At 42.1% G+C, this 10979-nt stretch overlaps 1 long non-coding RNA gene across 1 annotated transcript in view; it reads right to left on the reverse strand.

The window, feature by feature from the left end:
• LOC139572497 (uncharacterized) overlaps positions 1-9424 on the reverse strand; it is a 30258-nt gene extending 20834 nt beyond the window's left edge. Inside the window, exons 1-2 of the long non-coding RNA XR_011674433.1 lie at positions 9156-9424; positions 8864-9013 (exon numbers count right to left, since the gene is read on the reverse strand). This is a non-coding gene — a long non-coding RNA (uncharacterized lncRNA). The remainder of the gene's footprint in view (positions 1-8863; positions 9014-9155) is intronic.
• Between the last annotated feature and the right edge of the window lie 1555 nt (positions 9425-10979).

The following is a 10979-nucleotide window of genomic DNA, read 5'->3' on the forward strand; positions in this document are numbered from 1 at the left end:
TTCAGCAAAGTAAGAGAGCGCATATTTTACGCTACAGAGACACCATCCTTTACACACGCCTGGAATGAAAACAGAAACACAGTTCTTTACTTTGGCTAGAGAGGTGATGACTGTCGAGGAGGCATCCCAGCTAGCAATGAGGAATCGGCCCAGAAGCGCCCCTCTTCCGGGGGGCCTGAACTGATTGAAATCGGCCCGGATTCGGGTGTCGGACTCGGCCCGGAATCAAAATGAATGACTGCCCAGAATCGGCCTAAGTACATCGGGCCGTTTCCGTTTACCGGAATTCTTCCGACCTTGCCAGCATCTTACCAGAATCCCCCCAGAAGCGGCCACATGCAAATGTAAGTAAATGTATACAAAATTACCCAAAATAAGTCATTTTAAATGTTACTACTATACATGTTATACATACAAATTATACCCATCCACAAAAAAACATTTTGTGTCAGAGGAAACACCGTACACCTGGAGACCATGTCAGCGTGCATGTGCCTGGCCCGCCACAGGAGTCGCTACAGCGCGATGAGACAAGATCATTCCGGCCGGCCAAACCCTCCCCTAACTCTGACAATTGTGCGTTGCCCCATGGGTCTCCCGGTCGCGGCCGGCACGGGTCTCGAACCAGCATCTGTAGCAACGCAGTTTGCACTACGATGCAGTGTCTTAGACCGCTGCGCCACTCGGGAAGCTCCATCCAAAGTTTTTAATGCTTATCAATTGCCTTGCACAAAGTATCAAAATACAAAAATACTACACACCACTCTTAAAGAATTTAATTTAAGTGTTAATTGTATTTTTTGATCACAGAAACAATGACAAAATATGGAAAAATCAATAATTAAATATTAATGATATAAAGCAGCCCATGTAATCATCTGCCAGAGAGTAGCCTCAATCGGCCAGAGCCCCAAGTAATATATTTAGGCCAGAATTTCTCACCGGAATTGGCACGAGCTCAATCCCCGCATCCTAGCCATAAGTAATACTGCCGAAGGCAGCCCAGCCTCGGGCCACATGACTTCGGCCGAGTCCCCCGACTCTCAGCCGGAATCGGCCCAGATCCACTGTGGTAGCTGGGTTGTAATGATGTCGACCAGACCGAGCCCCATTCTCCTCAGCCAAATCTTTAAAATGATTGACAGCGACGGCTTGACCTCATAACAGACCATATACTGCACCAGGTGACACCCACATCCCTGTCTGGATAGTCGCTATTCCAGCCACAGAGCTCCATTGGTTGTTCTTCCCTCCATCCCCTGGTTATCTCCTCAAAATAAATAAATATAATAATGCTTTGTTTAAAAAGTAACATATTTTGGAGATTTCATTTAACCTAGAGTGAGTGAGAAAAAGGCAATTCTTGAACATGGGGTGAGACGTTCTCACTAATTTGTAAATAAAGCCAGTTTGTTATTAGAATGATTTATTTCTGGAGAAATCTAACTTGATTATTTAGCAGACATCACTTGCTTATATTCAGTCAACACATACAGTTGAAATCAGAAGTTTAAATACACTTAGGTTTTTCAACCACTCCACAAATGTCTTGTTAACAAACTATAGTTTTGGCAAGTCGGTTAGGACATCTACTTTGTGCTTGACACAAGTAATTTTTCCCAACAATTGGTTACAGACAGATTATTTCACTTATAATTCAATGTATCACCATTCCAGTGGGTCAGAAGTTTACATACACTAAGTTGACTGTGCCTTTAAACAGCTTGGAAAATTCCAGAAAAGGTCATGGCTATAGAAGCTTCTGATAGACTAATTGACATAATTAGAGTCAATTGGAGGTGTACCTGTGGATGTATTTCAAGGCCTACCTTCAAACTCAGTTCCTCTTTGCTTGACATCATGGGAAAATCAAAAGAAATCAGCCAACAAAATTGTAGACCTGGTTCATCCTTGGGAGCAATTTCCAAACGCCTGAAGGTACCATGTTGATCTGTACAAACAATAGTACGCAAGTATAAACACCATGAGACCATGCAGCCGTCATACCGCTCAGGAAGGAGACGCATTCTGTCTCCTAGAGATGAACGTACTTTGGTGCAAAAAGTGCAAATCAATCCCAGAACAACAGCAAAGGACCTTGTGAAGATGCTGGAGGAAACAGGTACAAAAGTACCTATATCCACAGTAATGAGTCCTATATCGACATAACCTGAAAGGCCGCTCAGCAAGGAAGAAGCCACTGCTACAAAACTGCTACAAAAACAGACTACGGTTTGCAACTGCACATGGGGACAAAGATCGTACTTTTTGGAGAAATGTCCTCTGGTCTGATGAAACAAAAGTAGAATTGTTTGGCCATAATGACCATCGTTATGTTTGGAGGAAAAATGGGGAGGCTTGCAAGCCGAAGAACACCATCCCAACCGTGAAGCACGGGGAGGCAGCATCATGTTGTGTGGGTGCTTTGCTGCAGGAGGGACTAGTGCACTTCACAATATAGATTGCATCATGAGGGAGGAAAATTATGTGGATATATTGAAGAAACATCTCAAAACATCAGTCAGGAAGTTAAAGCTTGGTCGCAAATGGGTCTTCCAAATGGACAATGACCCCAAGCATACTTCCAAAGTTGTGGCAAAATGGCTCAAGGACAACAAAGTCACGGTATTGGAGTGGCCTATAGAAAATGTGTGGGCAGAACTGAAAAAGCGTGTGCGAGCAAGGAGGCCTACGAAGCTGACTCAGTTACACCAGCTCTGTCAGAAGGAATGGGCCAAAATTCACCCAACTTATTGTGGGAAGCTTGTGGAAGGCTACCCGAAACGTTTGACCCAAGTTAAACAATTTAAAGGCAATGCTACCAAATACTAATTGAGTGTATGTAAACTTCTGACCTACTGGGAATGTGATGAAAGAAATAAAAGCTGAAATAAATCATTCTCTCTACTATTATTCTGACATTTCACATTCTTAAAATAAAGTGGTGATCCTAACTAACCTAAGACAGGGAATTTTTACTAGGATTAAATGTCAGGAATTGTGAAAAACTGAGTTTAAATGTATTTGGCCAAGGTGTATGTAAACTTCCGACTTCAACCGTATATCTTAAGAATATCATGGAATATAATTGAACATTTTAGTTTCTCCATGCTTGTCTGAGAGCAGCACGAAACGGTGCTGAAATAGACATCCACAGCGAGAAGGCTATACATCAATTTTTTAAATAAAAATAATTAAATTTAAACGACAGTAAGCGATTGTAATCTGAATAGGATTGTAATCTGAAAGGCCAAAATAATATGTATAAAGGCCAATATATAGCCCTGCTATGAGCCATAATGATGCTGTACAATGTGATCATCTGTGTTTGAAAGAGTACTTTCCAGTAAGCAACAATTTGTTTGCCTTCATTAGACAACTTTGTTCCAATATTTTTGTAATTCTGTGATAATTATTCCCATAGTTATTCGTTATGGATCCATAACTAAATCAACATCTGCATTTTGAAAGAGTATTTTTATCATTATTATATTAACGAAAGCATAAAGATGCTCATGAATAAATGTAGTAGTGTACAGTATATGCTTTTACATTTGGACAATAAAGCATTTAAAGCATTTTGAAGATATAAGCCACCTGCATTTGTTTATTAGGCTACTGTGCAGTCTGAAAAGTAAACATAGCCTACAATACATACTGTAGTAAACATGGGAAAGTGTAGAATTCCTTACATAAGGAAGAGCAGGCCATGTCCAGACTTTCTCGGTGACCTCAAGTACCTTCAATAATGGCTGTACTAGAGAATGCGGGCACGCGGGAGACCGGGGTACAATTCCCTGATGGGCGTAAGGAGTAGGCTGTCCTTGAAAATAAGAATTTGCTCTTAACTGACTTGCTTAGTTAAATAAAGGTTACACTAAGAGCATAACATTTCTACACCCTCATTTTTTTTATTCTAGTCTAACCAATACCCAAACGGAGATGAAGTGAAAATAAAAAATCTCATTGATTTATCAAGACCAGTCCCCATGCTTGTTTCAGACCAGGGCAAAACGTTGCTAAAATAGTTGTAGGCTATTGCTTCTAACTTCAATATGCTCTTTAAATAAATATGACCTACACCACTTAACAGCACATTACTCAACACTAGTGAAACTCATGTTGACTACGGTAGGCCTACAGTATATCGAAAAATATGACGTGACTTTCCGCCAATAATTACATAGAGGATATTTCTGTCATTTAGTGATATTTATTCCCATAGTAATTCGTTACGGGTCCATAACTAAATAAACATCGGCATTTTGAAAGATATATATATATATTTTTTAAATAATTTTATTAATGAAAGCATAAAGATGCCATTATTAGTTACATTGTTTTAGTTTCAAAGTGCAGACTGGCACTGAGAACAGAACAGCGGGAACGTTTCCCAAGTCAGCGCCATTATTAGTGCAATCCCCTTTAAATGTTTTGGAGATCTCGTTTTCAAATCATGTAAAATGAGCGAGAAAAAGGCCATTATTGAACATGGGGTGAGACATTGTTACTAATTTGTAAATAAAGCCAGTTTGTTATTTAGAATGATTTATTTCTGTTTTTAGAGAGAGAAAAATCCAAAACCTACAGTCATCTCGTGTCTCCCAGTCGAGGCCAGCACGGGTATTGAACCAGGATCTGTAGCAACACAGCTTGTGGTGTCTCAGACCATTGCACCACTCAGGCACTGTACAACATCACTGGTCGGGAGAGGCTTACAGTACTACAGTAAGAGCAAAATAATCATAACAAAATAAAATAAGAAAAACCTTAGTGTAACAACAGTTTTAGTAAGTAATACTGAAGTCGTGCACAATTATCAGTTTCTATTTAGGTTTAAGTCGCCCATTCATTGTCAGTTAGACACAGTAGGACCCAAAAGCATAATCAATGCTCTAACTCCCCCCTTGCGCTGGTCTGGAGCAATGAAGTGGTGACGCAGGGTACCATACTAAACCACAAATTACCTCTAAGTCCCACGGCGTAAGCTTGCAACTTTCAAAGGAGGAACCACTGTAGGTTGATGTATGGTAAATATGTAACTTATTAATAGTCACATTATGTAAGCCAACCGAGTTGCAGTAAAATGTACCTCCCAAACCATACACATACGCAGCCAGCCGGCCACACACACTAACTCACGTACACAGTCCTGTGCCTTGCTCATCCTGTTCTTTGATGAGCGCTAAAGTGATGGGCTTTAACAGATTAAGCTGGGCTCTGAAGTTTGAGGGCTTTAATTACAGAGACTATTTACTGCATGTTACAGGGAGATGTGCTCCTACCACCTCCCACCCACACCAAAGCCTCCTTTTGAAGGGGCAGATTGAGACAGAGGAAGTCCAAGGGCTATTTCCCATCACTAGATAGAGGGGAAGAAAAGAGGAGGTAGTTACGTGCAGGAGTGGAATTGGGGGGGGGGGGGGGGGGGTTGGAATCACTCCATGAAACTCCCAATGCAACATCCTAGGAAAAACACTTTTTATATGTCGTACAATTCTGTCCTTCCAATTCCACCCCTGGTTATTTTTGTACTGACACCATCATCCATAGCCCTGGAAAGCCTCAAAAGCACGGCTGGAAAATCCATGCACCTTCAGTTTCCTGCTGCTGCTAATGATATATGTTCATCCCAGTGAAAGTAATAGAGTAACGTATATACTTACAGTAAATGACTTGTGATATGGTCGCCATTCCCCTTTTGTTTCTTACAGTCACCCAACGTGAGAAGGTAACATGGTAGGCTAAGCTACTGAATGAGCCGCATGCACTTCAAAGTGCTCAATCTATTCAACAGACCCATATCAGCTTTCCTTAAATGGGGTGCCTGTAAATTAGGTTCATGTGAATAGAACTGTTCTACCCTCACTAGGGGTTTCTACGACAGAGTATGAAAGTGAAAAGTATGAGCCCGAAGACTAAGAGAGCACTTGCATAAAATAACAAAATAAAGACGTTAAATCTGTTTTAGCAGTCAATTGTTTCAGCCTTTCTGTTGAACAAGCCCAGTACCATTCACGTCAAGCATGTACAGCTATCACCAGAACAAGACTGGACCAAGCGTAGTCAACCATTGACGTCATCATTCAAAATGTCGAAGCTCGGCAACACAATGAAAACATCACGTTTCACTGGCGATCGCGGTGAATGCACAGTAATTTAAGTCATCTAATTTGTGAGCAAGAAGTGAGACGTTGAGGGAGTATGCTTCTACACATCATTAAGGAAGGGAAAGTGTGGAAAGAAAGACAGCTGAGTTTCTTTCCTGCAGCATTCCCAATGCTCCTGGCTGGAACCAAAGTGAAGCACAGCCCGATGTTTCCTCATTCCCTGGGAGCAGTGTGTGTGTGTGTGTGTGTGTGTGTGTGTGTGTGTGTGTGTGTGTGTGTGTGTGTGTTGACGGTGTGAATGCGGCCAGCTGTTAGAGTCGTAATCACTGAGTGTTCTGAGGCCTTTTCTGAAGCCTTCCCAAGACTTTCCCCACATTTGGCTGTAGCTAGACCTCTGTGGGATAGGTGAGGGCGTGTGTGTGTACATGTGACCGTGTGTGTGTGTGTGTGTGTGTGTGTGTATGTCTATATCCATTAAGTTGGGCCGCACTTGGATCTATCATCCAGCGAGACTGCTAGAGTATTTGAGTAAGAGGGATATTGACTAAATGGCACCCAAAAAAATTCCTGAAAGTTTGGACGTGATACCATCATATTTCAACATTTGGTATTTGGAAAACATCAACGGCCCATTTGTTCAAACCACTTTTATTTCATGTCAGACTCAATTAATTTTGTTCACTTTCTATCGGCTTGGGTGTCTCTTTATGCATTCCAAATGAAAAATCTAGCAAAGTAATTTTCAACCAATACTTATTTCAAATCATCACATAATGTGCCTCAGTTTGAATTCTGCATAGGGTTAATATGTGAGTGGGTACAGGTAACTCTATCCATGAATGTGTGTTTGTAATAAGAAAAGTAGATCTGAATGGTGCTTGCATTTCTGAGGCTTCATACATTACATTACAGTTGAGAACCATCGCACTGGCTTCCTGTAAGGGCAAGGATAGACATTCCTGAAGTGAAACAGAAAACTGGGTCATATTCAGTAGGCACCAAATGGGATAAAACAGACCCAAACAGGGCGGTACTACCTGAACTTGTCTAATAAGAAACACTTGTTTTCCGTTGCGTAGTGTTTTGCTACGTTGTGCCCCAATAAACACGACCCAGTGTGGTAGGAGGAGCAAAAGTGAGACAAGACACCAACGATATGTAGTACAGTTGTGGATATTAAAAAGGTTCCTTTTCAAAATGTCTGTTGCAGCAACGGTCCATTGTTACTGTGACAAACTCTCTTGCTGGGTGACGCCAAGCAGCAACTTCATCAGCGAACATCTAACAATAACCTATGCAGTTAAATACATTTCTGAAATATAACAGACAGCAAATGTTTCTACCTGAACTGCAGTGCAGGTCAACTTTAGCATGCCCACACCTGCATGATTAACTTTACCACTTCTAACACATATACTATTAGTAAAAGTGCAAACACCAACAAAACACCACAAATGTACACATGAACATACTCAAGACTGTTCTGCACAGGGTCCTCATACATGTATAGAAACTCAAACATGCATACTCTTGCATGTGTTTTGTGCACACATGCTTGCATGTTCGCACAGACACACAGACACGTATTTACACACACACACGGGCAGGCAGCCAGAGCGTGCGCACACAGTCACACACACCTCCCTGTTCAGCTTGTGGTGGGCCGGTATCCTGCGTTGACAGCGCGGACAAGTACTCCCATTGAAAAGTTCCCTCTTCTCCTCCCCCCTTGCAGATGTTCACAGTTAGCAGGCAGTTTGACAATGACAGATACGCTCACACGCCATTTTAGATATCCCAAATACCCTGAGACATGGCATGAGCAGAGGGAGAGAGGCAAAGAGGGAAGAGAAACCATGCATACCACACATGCTAAATGGATGGGATAGTCTTGTGTGACTCAGTCGGTGGCGCTAGCAATGTCAAGGGTTCAATTCCCACAGGGATCACATAGACATACTAAAAATGTATGCACTCACTAATGTGGCATGTATTAAGTTACTGAACATTGCTGTATGCAGCAATCGACATCTATGAATCTCTATGGTACAGAGGAGTGACTGGTAGAATGCACGAGAGTTCCGAAAATCTTCACCCCTTCAGAGGACTCTAAAAAACATGTCTCTTTATTGCCTGAATTCCAATCCTCTCTAGCACAGTGACCAGACTCAGATGTGTCATTCTTTGAAGAATCAAACATGTTGTTTATCCTAATTCCTAGAGTGGGCCCAGTTCAGTTGGATTGGCTCATCTCTCACCCCAGAGAGTTATGTAAGAAGTACATTTCTCCACATGGAGCCCAGAGAGAAATATGAAAGGAATGGACATCCATCCCCCATTGCCCTGCAACATGTCAAACACGAACACTGTGTGCCTGTGCTGCACAAAACGGGATGAGAAAGAATCATTAATGCCCACTCCAAACAGACAATAACAAGTGCCAAGTTGGCCAAAGACAGGCCCGCTGCAAGAGCTACACTGCAGTGCGAGAGAGAAACAGACAGAGAAAAAGACAAAGGGAAAGAGAGAGCGAGAGGGGAGAGAAAGAGCAAGAGGGAGGGAGCAGCTGAAAGCAATCATCTGTCATGGGAAGAGGCCGTTACTGATGTGTTTCAGATGATGATGACTTAGTGGTTATGTTGCAGGTACAGCATGTGAAGGTTTAGTAAAAATTACCTCATGAACTCCAGGGATTTTAGAGGGCACACAATAACAAAACGCTGCAACCGAAAATGAGCATGTTCAAACAGTACCTTGCCGCATCACTCCGTTTCGGACCATTTTCCTTCATTTCGTGCCAGGAATCACGACCCTGGTCTCAGTCAGAGGTGGGTGGGTGGTGGGGATGATGCTGGACTCATGTGTCAGGAAGAGAAGATCAGCCTGTGATTGGACATGAGCGGCTAAAACAGATCAGAAATTTGGATTGATTACACTTGATATTCTCTGGACATTCTCCTATTTAAAATGTTGTTGTATCACATTACGTCAATTACACAGTTATCGAGACAGTTGTAATCAGGGGTGGAATAGGTAAAAACTCACTCTGGATACCGACCATGTAAAATCCTAGGAATTCACCTTCAAAACCATTGCCTGACGACTCAAACTGAATTCTTCCTCTGCTCTGTTTGCTACACACTTCATTCTGATACTGTCATTGTTGAAGTCGTTTGTGGTGACATCAAAATGAGGGCTGTTGTACAAAACAAAGTCATCAGCGATTGGATCATCTCTAACCAATCAGAGTATCAAAGCCAATGGTGAATTTTCAAAACGCTGCTTTACCCACGTATGTTCTGGCTGAACCCATTGGTTTCTGGGATCAAACCGAATAGTTAAAATGTTGTGTTCGCATTCTAGAAATCGTTGGGGAGGTACTCAGATCCAGACTCATTGCGGAGAAGGAACTAGCGTGGTGTGGCCGGAGCAAGGAGTTTGGGAAGCCAGGCAATGAAACACACTTTTACATGTCAAAATGTTTCCACTCCTACTTGTCTTGTGCGGAACAAGTCTTTCACTGAGAGCAGTGATGTGTGGTGAACACTGGCCTACACAGTTGTCTTAATTCATTTAGATTGGACACTCCCCATGTCTACATCCCATAACTGACTCCAATGCCACAAAGTATTTATTTTAGCTGGCACCAGCTTTACAAATGTGTCGAAAGTCAGTAACCATTGTTGGATTTGTCTGTCCCCTTTAATGTGGGGACAGAAACAAGCCCGTGTGGTTTGGATGAGAGACCCAGCTGGATTTATAGGTCCTATTTAATGTGGAATTCAGAACTCCATTAGTGGTATCAACTTCAGCAGTGATGACTTGATCTGTGTCCATCCATCTAAGTCTGATTAAATCAACAGGAAGATGTCATTCTGTGGCTATAAACTGCATCACTAAACAAATGCGTACATAGTCACTCAGTCACAGCAGTGACTGTACAACTAAACTCCCCTGTGGTCAATGAATCCTTCAGTTTTTTGCATCTTAATCCAGTCTTAGATCTTTGGGTTCATTTCCTGTATTTACTAGAGCGTGGGACAACAAAAAAAATGACAGAAAAATATCAAACTAGAGGGATAGTTGTTTGAACAACAACTGAAGGGCAGGAATCTTTTCTCCAAGTGTTTTCCCTGGCCGCTCACATGGAAACCTTATGCACATCCTGAGTGAAGAAGAGATGCCTCGAAGAGCAACAGTCCCTCCGCAACAAAGTAGATGCTCAGAGGAACGTCATCAAAACACTGACTATGAGATGAGTGGGTGACACACAGGAAGAAAATGTCCTGAAACAGGTTGGGACTACCTGAATTTCTCCAATAAGAAACGCTTGTTTTCATTTTCAACGGTGTGCCATAATCAATAAGTCAATCATTCTAATCTAAACTATTTGACTGTTTATTTCCAACCTTGGACACTGAAGTGTTTACAATAGACTTCAACATGATCAGTTGTGGCATCTTTAAGACTCCACAAAATGAGATACTCTTTGTTGACGTTGGAGTGGCATGAAAGGCAAATCCTTATGACCTAAATCAGGACATAATGACAGTGGCGAAGCCAAAGTGTAATGCCTTTTGTTCGGAGCGTGCCAGAGAATGCATCAGTCCAACAGGATACACAGGTGAAACACACACACACTTCAATTGAAAATCTGCATAGCGAAACATTACAATTGAATTACTAGAATGGAGGGATAAAAGATCTTCATACAACAAATTTGGCTGCACCCTCAGAATGTCCGCTTGAACGGGTACGACCATTCTAGTAATTCTATTAATATGGTTGGAGGCTCGGAGCTATTGAGCCGACCCTCGTGGAGACCACTCTTCTCCCCCAGCTAAGGATGAAGGGGTGGGGTACAGCCAA

Source organism: Salvelinus alpinus, chromosome 4 (genome assembly GCF_045679555.1).
Source record: "Salvelinus alpinus chromosome 4, SLU_Salpinus.1, whole genome shotgun sequence".
Classification (NCBI taxonomy): Eukaryota; Metazoa; Chordata; class Actinopteri; order Salmoniformes; family Salmonidae; genus Salvelinus; species Salvelinus alpinus.